Source organism: Protopterus annectens, chromosome 7.part0 (assembly GCF_019279795.1).
Source record: "Protopterus annectens isolate FY-2018-M chromosome 7.part0, PAN1.0, whole genome shotgun sequence".
Classification (NCBI taxonomy): domain Eukaryota; kingdom Metazoa; phylum Chordata; order Ceratodontiformes; family Protopteridae; genus Protopterus; species Protopterus annectens.
Window position 1 is genome coordinate 1787542137 of NC_056739.1, and position 17877 is coordinate 1787560013.

Sequence of the window (17877 nt, forward strand, 5' to 3'; positions counted from 1 at the left end):
CACTGTGAAACAGGTACTTGCCCCTCAAAGTAACACAATGTAAATGAATGACACTATAGAAGTTTGTAATGTTAATGCACATTGTGCAAGCAGGAGCCAACACAACTGACAGTGACACCCTAAATGGTTACTTTTTGCATGCTGTCATCCCTGGTTAAACTGTCATATATACTTGTTTGGCAATCCACTGTTTTACTGTTGTGACTGGCATTAACAGCCCACACTGTGAAACAGGTACTTGCCCCTCAAAGTAACACAATGTAAATGAATGACACTATACAGATGTTAGCGAGAAATATGTACGTATTTACATGGGACAAGAACGATGATGTTACGTTGGCCTGTCCAGACACATGCATTTGTCCCAAAACCTGTGATGCACAGCAGCTGATGTTTGAAATAGTGATGTTTTACTATAAATGTGCATTTTCCGATAGTTAACATCAGACTGTTCCTGTGGCACTGATGATTCATGCTATATTCTCCAGATTGTGTGTAACTAGATAGGTAAGTGGTTCTACTCTGACAGTGGTGAACATGTGTGTGGTTCTAGTACAGGTAATTAAAACCTCAACAACAAATGTGCTGTGTCCATTTTCATTCAGGAGAAGAATTTAATTTTGGATATAGCTCTCTCTGCACTTGATCAAGCTTTTACCACAGGCATCTTTTTGGCAACACACTGATAAGGTCATCCTGTCAAAAGTGTACTCTCTACCCTTTGAAATCAGACTTCTTCTGCAGCACTTGTGGCTAATACTTGTTGTCTAGATTGTGATCCTATATAGGCAGGAGATTCAAATCTCAGAGTGGTGAGCTTCTGTATGTGGCTTCAGTGTCAAGTATATATCCCTTCTTGAATAGGCATCTGTATCAACTTCAACCCAGAAGAAAAATTTAAACTAGGAGATGTATCTTTTATCCCATTTTTACCATAAGCATCTTCTCTTTAACAAAACGATGAGATTATCCTTTCATAACTGTAGCTCTCACTATAAAAAACTGACTTCTTCACTGCTGTTTGTGATTAATAGTAGATTTTATAACTAGAGAGGTAGGGGGTTGAATCTAACATTGTTTGAACAGTGTGATGTTCAATTGGCACCATTACAGCACTCCTTATGTAAAGTTCTACTTAGGAGATGTCCTTTCATTGACAGAGGGCTATCCTATAATTTTCTATTACCCCAATGGAATATCCAGTTTTGTTAACACAATGGGTACATCATGCTTTCAAAAATAAACTACATCATAGTTGTATTATGACTTATCCTGTGGAGCTGGCTGCTGATACACTTCTCTCTACACTGCATAACAAAACATGAAGGAGGTACTGATTAAGAGTGGGTTTTTATCTGCAGTGCTGTGTAAGGAAGGCTTCTACTGCATATAGCATAGTTGTATATTCTTGTTGTGCTATTCAACCACCTACTTAGCTTTTTAAAAGAACAAAACCATATTAAATAAATCATGATGACAGCCATGCAAATGTGCACTATCACAATTATAAACCAACATCTTGTGTGCAGTGTGCAATTCTGGCAGTGTTCAAATCAAGCCATTACTTTTTAGACTCACTTGTGTCATTATGACTGTGAAAGTGTATGTAGCTAAGAATGTTGTCATCCAGCCATTGACTATGTACATGTATAGCTGGAAGTTCCTAATTCAAGAATTTCTGATAATTGTTCACACAGAAATGCTTTATTGGATATGATGATGCCACTGGATAACATTTGGCTTTGCCAACAGAAATGATAAGGCTTTTCCAGTGGTGTTGAGGAAATGAGACAATGTTTTCCATGTTCTTGCCTTAATAAGGCATGTGTTTGAATCCATGGTTATTCACACATTGTGCATGATTGCCATTCTACTGTCACAGTGACTACTGCATTATACATCACATGAGTTTGGGTATACCTAGCAGCAGGCAATGTTGTATATAAAATAAACATATAGCAATGATCTTTTAAAGTAATTACAGGCACACATATCTCTTTCAGAAATAACATTATGTCATAGGTTCATAGATTGGTACTAGGCTATCAGCCCTAGAGACTATACAAGCCTAGCCATAACAATTCCCTGGCTATTTCTTCCCACAATATTTACTTCCCTGGACCCCTAACTAGCAGGGTGACTGACGTGATCCCCAGGGTGAATTTCCTATCTCCCATCCAATCATCAAGGTTCCTTTTGAAGAGGGCCAAAGAGGCGCTCTGCTTAATATGTATGGGCAGTCTATTCCAGAGTCTGGGGAGTCTCTGGGTCAGGAACCTATCCCTCCAGTATGTTTTGTTCATTGTGATGACAAGGTTTAGATCCCTGGAGTGTGTGGCTCTGAGGGATTGGGATTTCTTTAAGTGTAGCATGTCCAACAGCTCTGGGTTTGACATAGCCTTGTATGTTAAGCAGAGATTGCCTCTGAGTAGACGATATGCGACAGAGTATAGGTGGAGTATTTTAGACGGTCAGCATAGGGCAGCCTGTGATTCTTTTAGTGAGGTATTTCTGCAGCTTTTTCAGTTGTTGCAGATGTCTTGAGAGGTACATACCAACTGGGGTGTTGTATTCTATAATGGGTCTAATGAGGGATGAGTACAGTGGGACAATGACCTCCTTTTTTCTGGATGGAAAGCCCTTAATGATGAGGTGTGCCACATAGAAGGATTTACTGACTGTTGTGATGATGTAGTTATCGAAGGTGAGACCACTGTCCACCTGTGTCCCTAAGTCTCTTATCACACTTTCAGTGTTTTGTGTACTGCTACCTATGTGGTAATTCATGGGTACATGTTTTTTCCCAAAGGGGATAACTATACATTTCTTGGCATTGAGTTTGAGCCCATGACTCTGTCACCAAGCATAGCCCTTTTGTAGAATATCCATATCATTTGGGGATTCAATAATGGCTCCCAGTTTGCAATCAGCTGCGAACTTTGTTAGCCAGAGTCCCATAGTGTTGGCCTGTACTTCAGAGAAGTAAATGCCAAACAAGAGCGGTCCCGGGACTGAATCCTGAGGTATTCCACTTGTCACTTGTCTGGAACTGGATTTGGAGTTGGCTACTTTTACAGTGTGGGTTCTGTCAGTAAGCCAGGTGGCAACCCACTGAGTGACGTAGGGATTAATGCTCGGCTTAGTAAGTTTATCTATGATTCCAGAGTGGGGGATGGTGTTGAAGGCCTTGGTGAGGTCCAGATAGGCTGTGTGGACCACCTTACCCTTGTCCTTGACTCTGGAGACTGATTTAAAGAAGTCAATCAGGTTCAGGAGACAAGATTGGCTCTTCACGAACCCAAACTGCGTGGGGTCCAGTGTTTGAAGATTGCCAATGTCTTTGTTTATAAATTCCATGATAATATGTTCCATGGCCTTGCAGATCAGGCTTGTCAGGCTGATGGGGTGGTAGTTCCTGTGATCCAAGGTGGATCCCCCCTTGTGGAGTGGGGATAACTGTAGCTGTGCGCCACTTAGTGGGCATGAAGCCTGAGGTGAGGCTATGATTAAACATGACACTTAGGTGAGGTGCCAGTTCATTTTGTAGTTCATGTCACAACTTCAAATACTGAAATATATCACAACTTTATCATCACTTCTACTGTGGCATGTTCATTCTTCACAATATCATGTAGCATCTGTTATCACAAAATCAGGTGTTCAAAAGCACACATTGAATGACTGTAAGCACCGTTTGCCCTTTTGCTGTTAGACATGCATGACATCCACATGGAAATTATTTTATGTAATAATTATGTTTTTTTTTTGAAGGACAATACTTCTTACAGAAAACAGGTGTGGCAATGGGGGCAGTTTGTGCCCCCATATTTGCCAACATTATTATGTTGATGTGGGAAAGAAAACTCTTATTCAATTCCCCTTTTTCAGGAAGTTGGACCCTTTACCTACATTACCTGGATGACATGTTTTTTATTTGGAGCAAAAGATTAACTGAAATTGGTAATTTTTTGGCATATTTAAATGGTACCACTTCATTATTTTAATTTACCTACACGCGTAATAATGAAGTAATTAACTATTTTGATGTTGAAATTAAAAAGGATATTATTAAAAAAAGTATTTGAGTAGTATATAAAGGAAGCTGACCTACTGTAACAGTCTTTTACATTTTAATAGTAGTCATCCAGAATGTGTGAAAAAAGGAATAGTGAAAGGACAATTCGTGAGGTTACCATGCATGGTCACAGAAGAGATGGACTTTAAACTACAGTGTGACATATTAATATTAATAGATATGTTTAAGTCCAGAATCTACCCACTTGAATTCATTGAAAGCGTTAAAAATGAAATAGTGGTAAAGAGGGAAAGGGGATTATTAATCCATTGTTAACTACTAATGAGAATATTAATTCAACTAGTGGAGATGTGGTTACACAAGTTGAAAGGCACTATAATTGTTCTTTTGTTACAAAATGTTCTGTGGACCATTTGTTCATCCATGAAATATTGACCAAAAACTGACAAATATCTGTGGGTCAAGATGGATTATTGGAAAAAGTTATGACAAAACCCCCCGAGTTGTGTTATGGAGAGGTTTCACAATAAAGAATGTGCTAGAAAGTGGTGACCAAATCATTTTTTAAAAAAGGAAAAACAGGTACAAAGAGATGTGGTTTTTGTATACAATGTCCCCACATTATCAATGGAGAGATGGTTAAGATCAACTGAGTTGTTATCAAACCAAATGGGTTGCAGTCTTTCAACCTGGTTGGTGTTATTTATGCTGTTTGTTCCCAATGTAGTTGTGTCTACAGAGGAAAAACTCAGAGAAAACTTAGAGATAGGATCTACGAACACACTAGAGACATAAAAAATAAAAATGTAAACAATGCCCTTTTTAAACATCAAGAAATGTTCCCTTCACACAATTTTAAATTTGTGGTTTTGGAAGGTTTAAAAAGGGATTTAAGAGGTGGTCTCTGGGCTGATGTTTTAGAGTTTAAAGAACTTTGTTGGCAGATAAAATTAAATGCCCAGGCACAACCAGGTCTTAATGATAGTCTTTCAATAGCAAGTTTTTTAAGACTGCATTCTTATTTAATTTGAATGATTCTTAGGGGATCATTAAGTGGATGTGTTTAATTGGTTAAAATGTTTTCATTTGACACAGCATAAAAAGTATTTTAACTGACAAGTTTGGTTTTAAAATTATTCTGAAGAAGTCTACTGGTATAACCAAACAAAAATGCTAACTATTTTTTTTTCTCACTTGGTACTTTGTGTTTGTGTTTGTGGATTCTATAAGGGACCGGCTTGTTCTACAATGTTTTCTATGTTGTTGCCTTAATAAGGCATGTGTTCAAATCCATGGTTATTCACACATTTTGCATAATTGCCATTCTACTGTCACCGTGACTACAGCATTATACATCACATTATTTTGGCTATACCTAGCAGCAGGCAATGTTGTATGCAAAGTAAACATATAGCAATAATCTTTTAAAGGAATTACAGGCACACATATCTCATGCAGAAATAACATGATGTCATGATTTCACATACTGAAATATATCACAACTTTATCACCACTTGTACTGTGGGATGTTAATTTTTCACAATATCATGTAGCATCTGTTGTCACATAGTCAGGTGTTCAAAAGCACACACTGAATGACTGTAAGCACTGTTTGCCCTTTTGCTGTTAGACATATAATGTGCATAATTACGCTAGGTGAAGCCTCCCTATCCCTTTTATGTCATCCAAATTGTTTACAATACAGTCATATGATGTAATAACTTCACGTAGGTGGAGTCGCACAGATGTGTTAAGATTTCTACTGTAGTGCATGTGATTCGAGCACATGCTGTTAGGTAGTGGTTTTACATTGCTTTTCAATTCCAGCAAAGGGCAGCATTATATGAATGGACTGACATTATGCAAACAATACTAAATCAAGTTAATATTCTCACGTGTTACTTTGGAGAGAGAAATCAAAATCATTTTGTAATTTCCTGGCAGTTAAACTGTTGTTCTGTGAATGGCACAATGTGAGTGCTCCTGTGGCACATGCATTCAGTAGTGAATGCATAGCATATCTACACAGATAGAGAGTGTTTCAGTTGTGGGACAATATTGTATAAAACAACATGAACAGTTTCCTTAGGTAAAACATATCAATATTCCACTGCTCACAGTCATGTGAGCATTAACATAGCTATCTCCCTGTTATCATTCTGACATAATCATATTGCACAAATCATCCTCAAATGTCCTTAATTATTTCACACATTAACTTCATTTATTTGTGAAAATATCCATTTCTATGTTATGTGGCAGACACAGTCACTATACAGCACTGTAGAGTGTGTAGTGTAACAGGCAAGGTTTTGAAACTGGTAACATGTCTGTCAGTTGACTGTGTTAGACAGGAGTGGCTTAGGCATAGAAAGTATTTATGGCAGTCAGTGGGCAATACTTTTAAAGCATCCCCCTAGAAGGTAGGGGATTCATACTCATTACAACAGGGAAGTGCTGTAAGTCTTTCATGTGTGTGTTTGCATGATACATACAGTATGCCTATTTCTATGGCATGACAAGTTGATATGCATCTTTCTGATATCTGGCTTGGCATGTGTTCAAGTCTGGGAAGATGCAAATGTTGCGTATGTCATTGATTGCTCACAGGCATTACTTTATTTCCATATCAGAATGCACTGTATTGCATGTCTTCCTGCCAGGATTTATGTATGACTGTAATTGTTTTCTTCACACAGTACAGCTTTATAGGACATGATGACTTACATATCATTTCAGACTGCATGGCATGATGTAATATCATTATAAGGTGTGGTCGGGCCTAGGTTTGTACACTTTCTTGTGTGTTTGTGTTCTTTACATACTATTATGGCAGTGTTCACTGCAATTTCTTTTGAGCATGCAAAGTGTAATCAAGTAGTAGATGCACACCATTTATGAACCAAGACCTTGAACTACTGAAAGGTCAACAGATTTGTGTCATCGTTTGTCACTTGTGTATTTTAAGTGTTATTATAGTATTCTTTAGAATGTACATGAATATACAACACATGCTTGTCTAATACATGTTTCAAGATCACATACTTCCTGTTAGTGTTGCCAAATGCAACAAATGGCAAAACATGTCCTCTTCTGATGTGCATGACACAACAGCCGTAGGGCTTATTTCTTCTTGCTTATACATAATGAAGTGAAGAATACAGCACTACTATCAGTTATCACACATACATTCCCTGTATATGCAGGTTGTATTCAGTAACTGCAGTCTATACGCATAGCTCCTAGGGCATCAAATGCCTTTGCTGTTATCTCAACTCAGCATGTAATAAACATTCATATCACATTTACTCCCCCCTTTGTTACAATGTTGCATTGTGTTCATGTAACATCTGTTGTTGGCATGTCCATTTTTAGTTATGTGCATGGGTGAAGAATTCTGAACAGGATTAAATATTATTACATTAGTATGGAAATATTAATGATTAAAATATTTATTTGTGACATAATCACATTTGACTGCATAATCTGAGTCCATTTTCTCCAGCATGCATGTTAAATGAGCAATGCTGCTCATTATGCAATGTGCTGTAATCATATTGGCTTCACACGGAGCCTACATGATTGTTACTGAATCCCAGGGCTTGTCTTTTCAAAGTCAGGCTAATGACTCTGAAAAGGTTATGCGGATATGTGATGGCTGTAGCCACTCTCCAGACTCATGGCAGTGCCATCTGAATGGGGAACCAGTAATCCCACATTCCTTTTTAGTACAGTTGGTTCAGGTTTATCATTTGCCCTCTCATTCTGAAACAATGCATGAATAAGACAAATTCTCTCTGATTGGTATGCCCCTTACATCCCCAAAGTCATTTAGCATTTTACAAATACTTGTAATGTTTGTGTAGAGTATAATGTGTCAAAACGTGTTCCTGTCTCTACAAAGTCTTTAAAACAAGCCATGGGGACTTTCTTGTTGTGTACAGTGAGGTTTTATTGAACTACCACAGTGCCAGAAATGTAATTACTCTCTAGTAATTGTAATTTGTTTTTTTTTTCTGGATGGGTTGAAGTTTACTCTTGTGCTACTGATGATGTGACTATGGTCACCAAAAACAGTTGCAAGAGTAGTTACCTTGATTTGGTGTTCCTTGTTGTATTCAGTCAGACAGTAGTACTCATTTTACAAGCCAAGTAATACAATAACCATGTAAAGTTTTAAAGGTGAACATAAAATATTATTGTCTACGCATTCTCCCAGCTTCAGGAATTGTTGAAATAATGAATCAGACTTTAAAAACTAGAATTGCTAAATTGTGTGAAGAAACTAGTCTTAAATGGCCAGAGGCATAACCTGTAGTATTATTACTTATATGTAGTGCAGTGATCAGTCCTACAAAATATTTTCTCTGTGAAATTCTTATGGGAAAACCCATGAGAACGCCAGGTGCACTATTGCACAAAACATTGGAGTTGCAAAATGTTGATGAGTCTATTTTTCTTTATTACAGGTGTCTCCTTTCCATTCTGCAGCATAGTCACTCTTAAATTATCAAAGCACAAGAACAGCAACAGCCAAACTCTGCTTTCTATTATGATGTTGTCCCTGTAGATCTTGTGTTTGTAAAATATTTCTCCAAATGAAATGCCGTCCAGCAGAGATGAAAAGGGCCCTTCTTGGTTCTCCTCACTACAGCTACAGCCATGCGATGTGACGGATCATCAACTTGGATTCATGTGTCACATGTCAAGAAGGTTGTCCCTAATAATGGATATCAAAGAGATGCCAACATCCTTCCATTTACTATTGATGATCAGCCAATCGTGCCTGTATCACATGAAAGGCCATGGATACCAACATATCTAGAAGTGAGACTTAGTGACTTAACAACATCATCATCCAGCAGCATCATGTATAATGGACAATGAGTGGGAATCAAGCTTAGATTTGGTCAATGAGTGAGATGAACAATTGTTGCTTGGCAGACTTTGATCAGTTCAGGATCCAGGATTGAGTTTGTTTGGAAATCGATACTATATGGATTACAAAAAGAAAGTATATCACTCTTTCTTAAAGAGCTTTGAAAATCCTCTCCAGGCCTGGCCTTGTTAATATTTTTACAAACTTGTTATTGGAACTACTGTTTTGATATTCATAATCTTTTATTGCATTTTTTTCTTTCTTCAGAAGCCAGTGGAATTGTAAGTACTGAACAGTTTTTTTATTAGGGATAAAAATTTGGTTAAAATTGAGCACAGTACACCAGAATGGCATCCTAAGTTTAATTCCAAGACAATGAATGTCAGTAAGTGACAGGGGTGTGCACATATACCTACTGCACATGATTGGGTATTCCTTTGTCTCCAGTACCAACAACCATAGCTGGCTTTAGGCACCATTGCACCCCGAGATCACCAGGGGCCCCCGACCACAACAAGTAATCTTATTGTGATATTTTGTAACTTGTATGTCAAGCCGATAAAGACTACTACAGCAGTCTTGTGTAATTAATTAACCAAGTGGTTAACAACTCTTATTTATATCTTCTTTAAAATCCAAAGATATTTCTGGTTATAGTAACAGTGTTTTATCAAGTAACAGGCATCACAATTCCATTAAACATTTGACAAATGAGACAGTGTCCCTGGCTTAGTTAAACTCTGCTGTTGGACATTTTCTTCACTAAAATTAACTAAATAGCCAGCCCAGCTTTAGGTCCCTGCAATACCTGTGGCTGCAAGGGGCCGACTTAATTATCTTTGACTGTGTGTGGGCCCCACAAAAGCTGTTGCTGGTTGCGGAAAGGTGAGAAAGAAAAAAAAATGTTTTCATTTCTTGATTCTGCTCTTTAACATGAACAGGGCTGTGATATGATCCTGTTAGGACAAAACTGATAATGAACAAGGTAAGTTCCAGAGAGATCAGCAGCCCAAAGTGACTGATTTCAGTGCAAACTTTGGATTTTAAGAAGCACTGATGGTTCCAATCATTGGGGATGGTTTTCTCTTTCAGGAAGTTTTATAAATGCTGGGCTCGCAGAATACCAGATACCATAACTCAAATTCTTTGCTCAAGAATTCAGTGCAATGCCAAAAATAAAAGAAGAATAAAAGCTCAAAATCAGGAACACATTGTAAATATTATTCTAATTCCCTTAAAAAGTTAATAGAATAATACCTTTTGCATCATCGTGTATTTTGGACAATAAGTATAAACCTCTGATGTCTGTATTTATTGCCTGTTTGTGATCCTGAATGATTTATCAGCAAATCAAACTTTTTACAAAGGACAAAGCAAAGGTGAGAGCAAAATCAATGAAGGCCTGTGAAATCAGGGACAGTGACAGATATGCATTACTCCTCAGTGAGGTAAATAAAAGTGCTTTACACCCGCTGCTGTTTGTCGACTGCTAAACAGCAGTCACTGATTTGCTGTGACAGTACCAGTGTTGCACAATGTATTGCTATTTGCTGAAATAAGTACAAGACTTGTACTGCTATGGCTTATGTGTGGTGTATGTGTGTGTGTGTGTGTGTGTGTGTGTGTGTGTGTGTGTGTGTGTGTGTGTGTGTGTGTGTGTGTAAAAAATATCACTGATTTTTATCTGTGCACACACCAAATAATACCAGGACACATGGGTTGTTCTTCTGGGTCTTCTGTGTATCAGTAAAATATGCACCTAACAAGTAATTATATTTCAAAAAGTATGGCATGGAATATATCACAGAACATTCCAGACACTTAGATCTTTTCGGAGTCTAGTAGCTACCACTACAAAGACTGTATAAATGTATTCAGAGGACTCCTTTAATCATCCTTGACTCTGTGGGGGCCTCCACAAAAGCTGTTGCTGCTTGGGGAAAAACTAGGAGAAAAAATGTATCAGTCTTCTGATTACTCTCTTTACGTTGCATAGGGCTGTGTTATGATCATTTTAGGATAAACCTGATAATAGTCTTTGTTTTCAACTGCACCATTCAAAAACCAGCCCTGCTCAGATCTGTGTGTACAGAAAGCTGCTGTAGGTTATGGGGGGGCTGGAGATTGTGTGGTTATTACTTCTTTAATTTTCATCACAGTCAAACATTAGAGGTATGCACTTGAGGTCATTATAGCTTGGGTTTGAGCTGAAGACAGTATGGTCATTATTTCTTTTATTTTTCTCACTGACCAAAGAGGTGTACAAAGAAGGTTTCTATAGCTTGTATAGGGGCAGTTTACTGTCTAGGGGCAACAAATTAGAATATATTACTGTAATCATTTTTTTTCACTTTCCTCACACTCACACATCAGACACATATACAGATGGTTGCTTTTAAGGATAAGGGATGAGGAGTTAGGAGGCATGCTATATATATGTATATCAACAATCACTTGAAATATATGACTAAGGCAATTTGAGCCTCTGCTTTCATCCCAGTCTTAACACCAGAGAGATGCATAGGCAGTGACTGTCTTTTTCCAGATAGGACCTATGTATTCCCACAACAACTGGCTTGTTAGCTTATTGTGAGCTACTGGTTTGTCAGCTTTGAACGTTAAGCCTTGGGCATAACTTATGCCTTCCATAAAAAAAAAAAAAAAAAAAAGGCTGGCATTTTTCTTTCTTTCTTGATTTTTTGTTTAGGCCACCAACAAATTAAAAGGCTGAGAAAATGCTCTAAAATGCATCCCAGAGCATCATTCATAGTCACCTAGAAATTATGCAATAGATTGCAGAGCTGTCTCGTGCAAACAGGCTGACAGTTCTCATTGGGCTTGGCTGACAAAACTTTGCTCTGGATGGGGGGGTTGTTTTGAAACTTTTAATGCTTATTGCTATAACAATCCATCTTTTAGGTATTATTTTATTCATGTACAAAATGTTGATCGTGAAATTTCTGAAATCTTGAAAAAGTAATAATTACAAAATGTGCACATTAAAATAGGAATGAAATAGTGCCAGTGACCATAACTGAAGAATCATAATTAAAAAAAAAGGATAGTGAGGAAAATGTATTAAGAAACTTTGGACAGATGTATGATAATCTGTTTAGGACAGGGGTTGAAACGGAAAATAAATCAGACTATTCCATCCAAACATAGACACGTATTTACATCTCATAAAACCATTTATGCTAAGCATTTGTATTGGAAAAAGTGTCTTATCCATTTGAAAACTTGCTGTAATTATTCAGTCAATAAGAAATATATGACTTGCATCAAATGAGGAACTGAGAAGGGAGAAGTGTAAAAAGGGAAAATGTTTAATGTTTATACAATAGTCTGTTCTGCAATGTGAAATTCATATTGTTTTGAAGACGGATCTTGTCAGCTCAGGCCTGTGGTGAAATCTTTTGCTTCCTAGTGCCAACATGAATAGTTCCAACGTAGAAGATTGGAATTTGTGCCTAATAGGAAAAGGTACAGATAAAGGATCTGCAAATTCTTTAATTAGCAAAATAACATAGAGTGACTTACTTCTAATTGGGCAGTGGCTACAGAATGATAAATTACAAAATGTTTTCTCAAAAACTTTTATAGTATAAAAATATTCACAGCTGCCTTGTTCGAGGAGACACGGCATTGATTGTCTAGTGTCCCATGTATGTGTGCTGATTTGCAATAAAGCAGATTATTGTGCTGTGCTGAATAGTGTTGTATGAATTTTTTTCACTTATGACCATACCAATAACCTGAGTGACATCTTAGAGTAAGCCCATTAAAATTACTACTCATTTATTCCTGTATACTGAGAATTATAAATGTGATACAAAAGGAGATTCAACTTTCAGTACAATTCTATATCACCATGCTTGTATATATAGTCAAACAGAAATATAGCTTTATGAGTGTTATTATGCATCTATCCACTTATGGTTGCTTATATGACATCTGCAATGTTCTGTTTCTAACTCATTTGAAAAAGACAGAGTAGAGTAGAGTAGCAGACACTGGTCAGATTGGCTTAAGACACAATAGAGAGGTGGGGGTGGTAGCAAAAAATAAACAAATAAATAATTAAATAAAAAAAACTATGATGGATATCTATATCAAACTGCCAGACAGGGCAAATGGTGTTATCAGATCAATAACAGCAATGCTGAAGTAGGAACCTATTGGTACCATATGTAAATAATCGCTACCAATGGATATTAAGTAGCCTTCAATGCAAAGAAAAAAACTAAACTAAAATAGAAATAAAAATAAAAAATAACAGTGGCTTGCCAATCATGCCATCTGTACCATAATACTTGATGTTATAGGTCAGTACTGATAAAACACCCCTGTCAACAGAGTGGACAGCAACCAAATAAATAATATGCTTTAGCATAGAGTGTATGTCCCATTTCATACCTAGACCTGCAGCTTGTTGCCTTTTTGCTGCCTTGTCAGATGTCTTGTGTTCTGCCTTGGAGTGAGTTATTGCCGAAAGCTGCTCTTCCCCACACTGGTGCACTGACTGACTAATTTTCCATAGCCTGCGAGCCAGTTACAAACACACTGATGGGGCACACGGTAAAAGCTCTGCTTTACTGCCAAGAAACGTTGTGCTTAAAAAATATGTTATCCTGGATAATACGTGACTAAACTTTGAGAACATGAGGATTCTCCAGCAAAGATTCTTAGCTTAGCTGCCTATTTGGTAAGTGTAAATTTTAGTACCTGTTGGGCACCTTGCAGGTGTTTTATAACTCTACCCCATTCCCAGCTATAAGGTATGTTGAGTGATGCATGTGATCACTAGTTTCAAAACTGTGGGCCAGATTCAGGAAGCCTCTGTGTAAGAGTTATAACTCTTACACGGAGGCTGCAGTTAAACTGTGTGATGTCAGCATGTCATGCATATGCATGAGGTGCATGAGGCATGCTGAATCACACCAGTAACTCTTACACGGTCCGTGTAAGAGAGTAGGGGGCGTGTCTGTAGGCTAAGCTCTGCAAGTGGACACGCCCCCGGAAAACTAGAATGGCTGAAAGTAAACAGCCACGAGAAAGGCCATGAAAATGTGAATAAACACACTATACAACACATGCCCCGACTGGCCATCAGTGTATAAAGTGAAGAGATGTCATAAAAGTAAATGAAAACCTTTTTTTTTTTTTGTTAAACCCGTAAATGTTTGCTACTGTGTGCTTGGTGTGCTACTAGCGCAATCACAGTTAGCAGTCAGGGAAAAGGATATAAGAACTAAATATGCAAAGTAAGCCAAGAAATAATAGCTTAGTGGTAGAGTACCCACCCTATGAGTAGGCAGGCAGGGTTCGAGCCCCTACAACAACCTTTTTTTTATTTTTGTAAATAAGCACTAAAAGCCCCCAGACAGTATTGTACAAATGTAAATGTATTCCCTTTTGTAAAATGGAATGAAACAGAGCATATATTTTGAAGTAACATAAGAATAAAAGTAGTGAGAAATGTACTGATAGCTAAGCTGCCGTGAGACAGAGTGCCCGTAGCCGAGTAGTGTTTAAAAGCTGCAAACTGCGTGCCCGTTGCCAAGCAGCGGATAAACAGGCTGAAACTGTGTGCAATTAGCTGAACATGTGTGTCACTAGCCAATTAAGATTTATCCCAGCGACACCGTTTGCGCCGCTCCCACTAGCTAACTGCCAGTGCGCATGCGTAACCCTCCGCAAAACGCGCAGAACAGGTTTAAAGTGCTTAAAAGTGCTTTTGGCATGTTTGATTGACAGGTCTTCAACTCATTTCTGTCAGGAAAAGCAAAAAGCAGTTGCCAGATTCGAACACAGGATACCATGCACTAGAGTCAAGGAACTAAACCACCAAGCCATGACAGCAATACCTAGAAAAGCAGAAATAGCATATATATGGGATAAAACCCAGAATGGAGCATGAGAAAGCATTTTCAGTGAAGTAGATACAATTCCAAAATGGCCAATCAGAGAAATGTGGGGAAAAGCGGCATATATAAGCCCCATAGGCGGAATACACAGCATAACTGATTGTAGAACAGACTTGCAGTCAGCATGAGTGGAGTAGGTGAGGGACGTTGCTTTCGAGCACAGCGTTGGGGAGTCCAGATACATGGTCTGGCTCCTTGTCCATAATCACGAGGCCCAACTCATGCAGGGCCAGGTCTCATGGGGAGTATATAGGGCTGAGGCGTGGGACCAGTTGGCTCGTGAGCTGACCAGTGCTACTGGCATTCCACGCACTGGTGAGCAGGTCCGTCACCACCATGCGGACCTGAAGAAAAAAGGCGGAAGGGCCCGGACCCCAAATTTAACCCCCCCCTTTGGAATTCCAGGAAAGGGCCCCCGGGAAAAAAAAAAAATTTTTTTTTTTGGGGGGGTAAAAAAAAAAAAAAAAAAAAATTTTTTTTTTTTGAAAATTCCCCCTTTGTAAAATGGAAAAAGGGAAAAATAATATTTTTTAATTTTAAAAATTATAAGAATTTAAAATTATTTTTTCCAAAGGGGAAAAAAAAGGGGGGGTTTTAAATTTTTATACCCAAAAAATTTTCCCCAACCCCTTTTTAAAGCCCCCGGGGGGAAATTTTTTTTTTTTTTTTTTTTTTTTTTTTTTTTTTTTTTTTTTTTTTTTTTTTTTTTTTTATTTGTTTTTTTTTTTTTTTTTTTTTTTTTTTTTTTTTTTTTTTTTTTTTTTTTTTTTTTTTTTTTTTTTTTTTTTGTTTTTTTTTTTTTGTTTTTTTTTTTTTTTTTTTTTTTTTTTTTTTTTTTTTTTTTTTTTTTTTTTTTTTTTTTTTTTTTTTTTGTTTTTATTTTTTTTTTGTTTTCTTTTTTTCTTTTTTTCTTTTTTTTTTTTTTTTTTTTTTTTTTTTTTTTTTTTTTTTTTTTTTTTTTTTTTTTTTTTTTTTTTTTTTTTTTTTTTTTTTTTTTTTTTTTTTTTTTTTTTTTTTTTTTTTTTTTTTTTTTTTTTTTTTTTTTTTTTTGTTTTTTTTTTTTTTTTTTTTTTTTTTTTTTTCTTCTTTTTTTTTTTTTTTTTTTTTTTTTTTTTTTTTTTTTTTTTTTTTTTTTTTTTTTTTTTTCTTTTTTTTTTTTTTTTTTTTTTTTTTTTTTTTTTTTTTTTTTTTTTTTTTTTTTTTTTTTTTTTTTTTTTTTTTTTTTTTTTTTTTTTTTTTTTTTTTTTTTTTTTTTTTTTTTTTTTTTTTTTTTTTTTTTTTTTTTTTTTTTTTTTTTTTTTTTTTTTTTTTTTTTTTTTTTTTTTTTTTTTTTTTTTTTTTTTTTTTTTTTTTTTTTTTTTTTTTTTTTTTTTTTTTTTTTTTTTTTTTTTTTTTTTTTTTTTTTTTTTTTTTTTTTTTTTTTTTTTTTTTTTTTTTTTTTTTTGGGGGGGGGGGGGGGGGGGGGGGGGGGGGGGGGGGGGGGGGGGGGGGGGGGGGGGGGGGGGGGGGGGGGGGGGGGGGGGGGGGGGGGGGGGGGGGGGGGGGGGGGGGGGGGGGGGGGGGGGGGGGGGGGGGGGGGGGGGGGGGGGGGGGGGGGGGGGGGGGGGGGGGGGGGGGGGGGGGGGGGGGGGGGGGGGGGGGGGGGGGGGGGGGGGGGGGGGGGGGGGGGGGGGGGGGGGGGGGGGGGGGGGGGGGGGGGGGGGGGGGGGGGGGGGGGGGGGGGGGGGGGGGGGGGGGGGGGGGGGGGGGGGGGGGGGGGGGGGGGGGGGGGGGGGGGGGGGGGGGGGGGGGGGGGGGGGGGGGGGGGGGGGGGGGGGGGGGGGGGGGGGGGGGGGGGGGGGGGGGGGGGGGGGGGGGGGGGGGGGGGGGGGGGGGGGGGGGGGGGGGGGGGGGGGGGGGGGGGGGGGGGGGGGGGGGGGGGGGGGGGGGGGGGGGGGGGGGGGGGGGGGGGGGGGGGGGGGGGGGGGGGGGGGGGGGGGGGGGGGGGGGGGGGGGGGGGGGGGGGGGGGGGGGGGGGGGGGGGGGGGGGGGGGGGGGGGGGGGGGGGGGGGCCCAAAAAGATAAAAGTGTTTTAAAAGCCTGAAAATCCCGGGCCACCCACTCTAAACAAATTACTCCCCCTTTTATAGCATTTAAATACAGGGAACACTTTACCCCCCACTGTTAATTAGCAAATCCCAAAGGGCGGGGACCTGGTTGCAATCCTAAAAAAGTATTCAGTCCCAACCCCATCTGAAAAGCAAAACCCAAATGAAAAGGAAAGACAGACAAGGAAAAACCCAAAACTAAGCAAGCAGCAAAACCAGAAAAGCAGAAAAAAAAAACAAGACAGAAAACCAAAGTGAAAAACCGGTAATAAAAGAGAAATCCGGTATATGTGCCCCTAAATGATTGTTCATTTAAATGGTTGTCCATAGATAGGTTGTTGTAAACATGAAATATAAACATTGTTTATTGGTACTGTGGGCCAAACAACCCCATATTAGAACACAACCGTTGGCTAATCAGAGCCCCCATCAGGGGGTTTCCCTTTGGGTTGGGGGAATTTATTTGGGCACTGTTCGGTAATTCCTTAGACCAGGGATTAAACAGTCTGTATTTTATGTCCTAGGGGTGAATGTACAAATCCAGGGATACCTTCCGTAAAGTATATATGTTTTCGAATGATGAGGGTGGTCCCCCTAATGTAAGGATGGGGAGGTTACAGTCATCGGGGGTAAGTAATCCCCTTTTGGAAATGGGGGCCCTGCACCTAAATGCTGCAAAATGTTGGGAATATCGTGCATTTGGGTAATGTGAACATTTAACATGGACAACAATCCCTTGTCATTAATCCCCTGTCTGGTAGCCTCCTACTATTGTTATAAAATATCCTGTACTTATCCACGGCAGGTTAATAAGGGGTTGGCATTGTTCGGGGTTAATAATGTGTGACAGTACACAGTATTATTTTTAACATATCAAATGTGCTGGCTTTGTTTCTTATGGCCCATCTCAGGGAACATCACTGTATAACTACAATAACGTGTAATTAC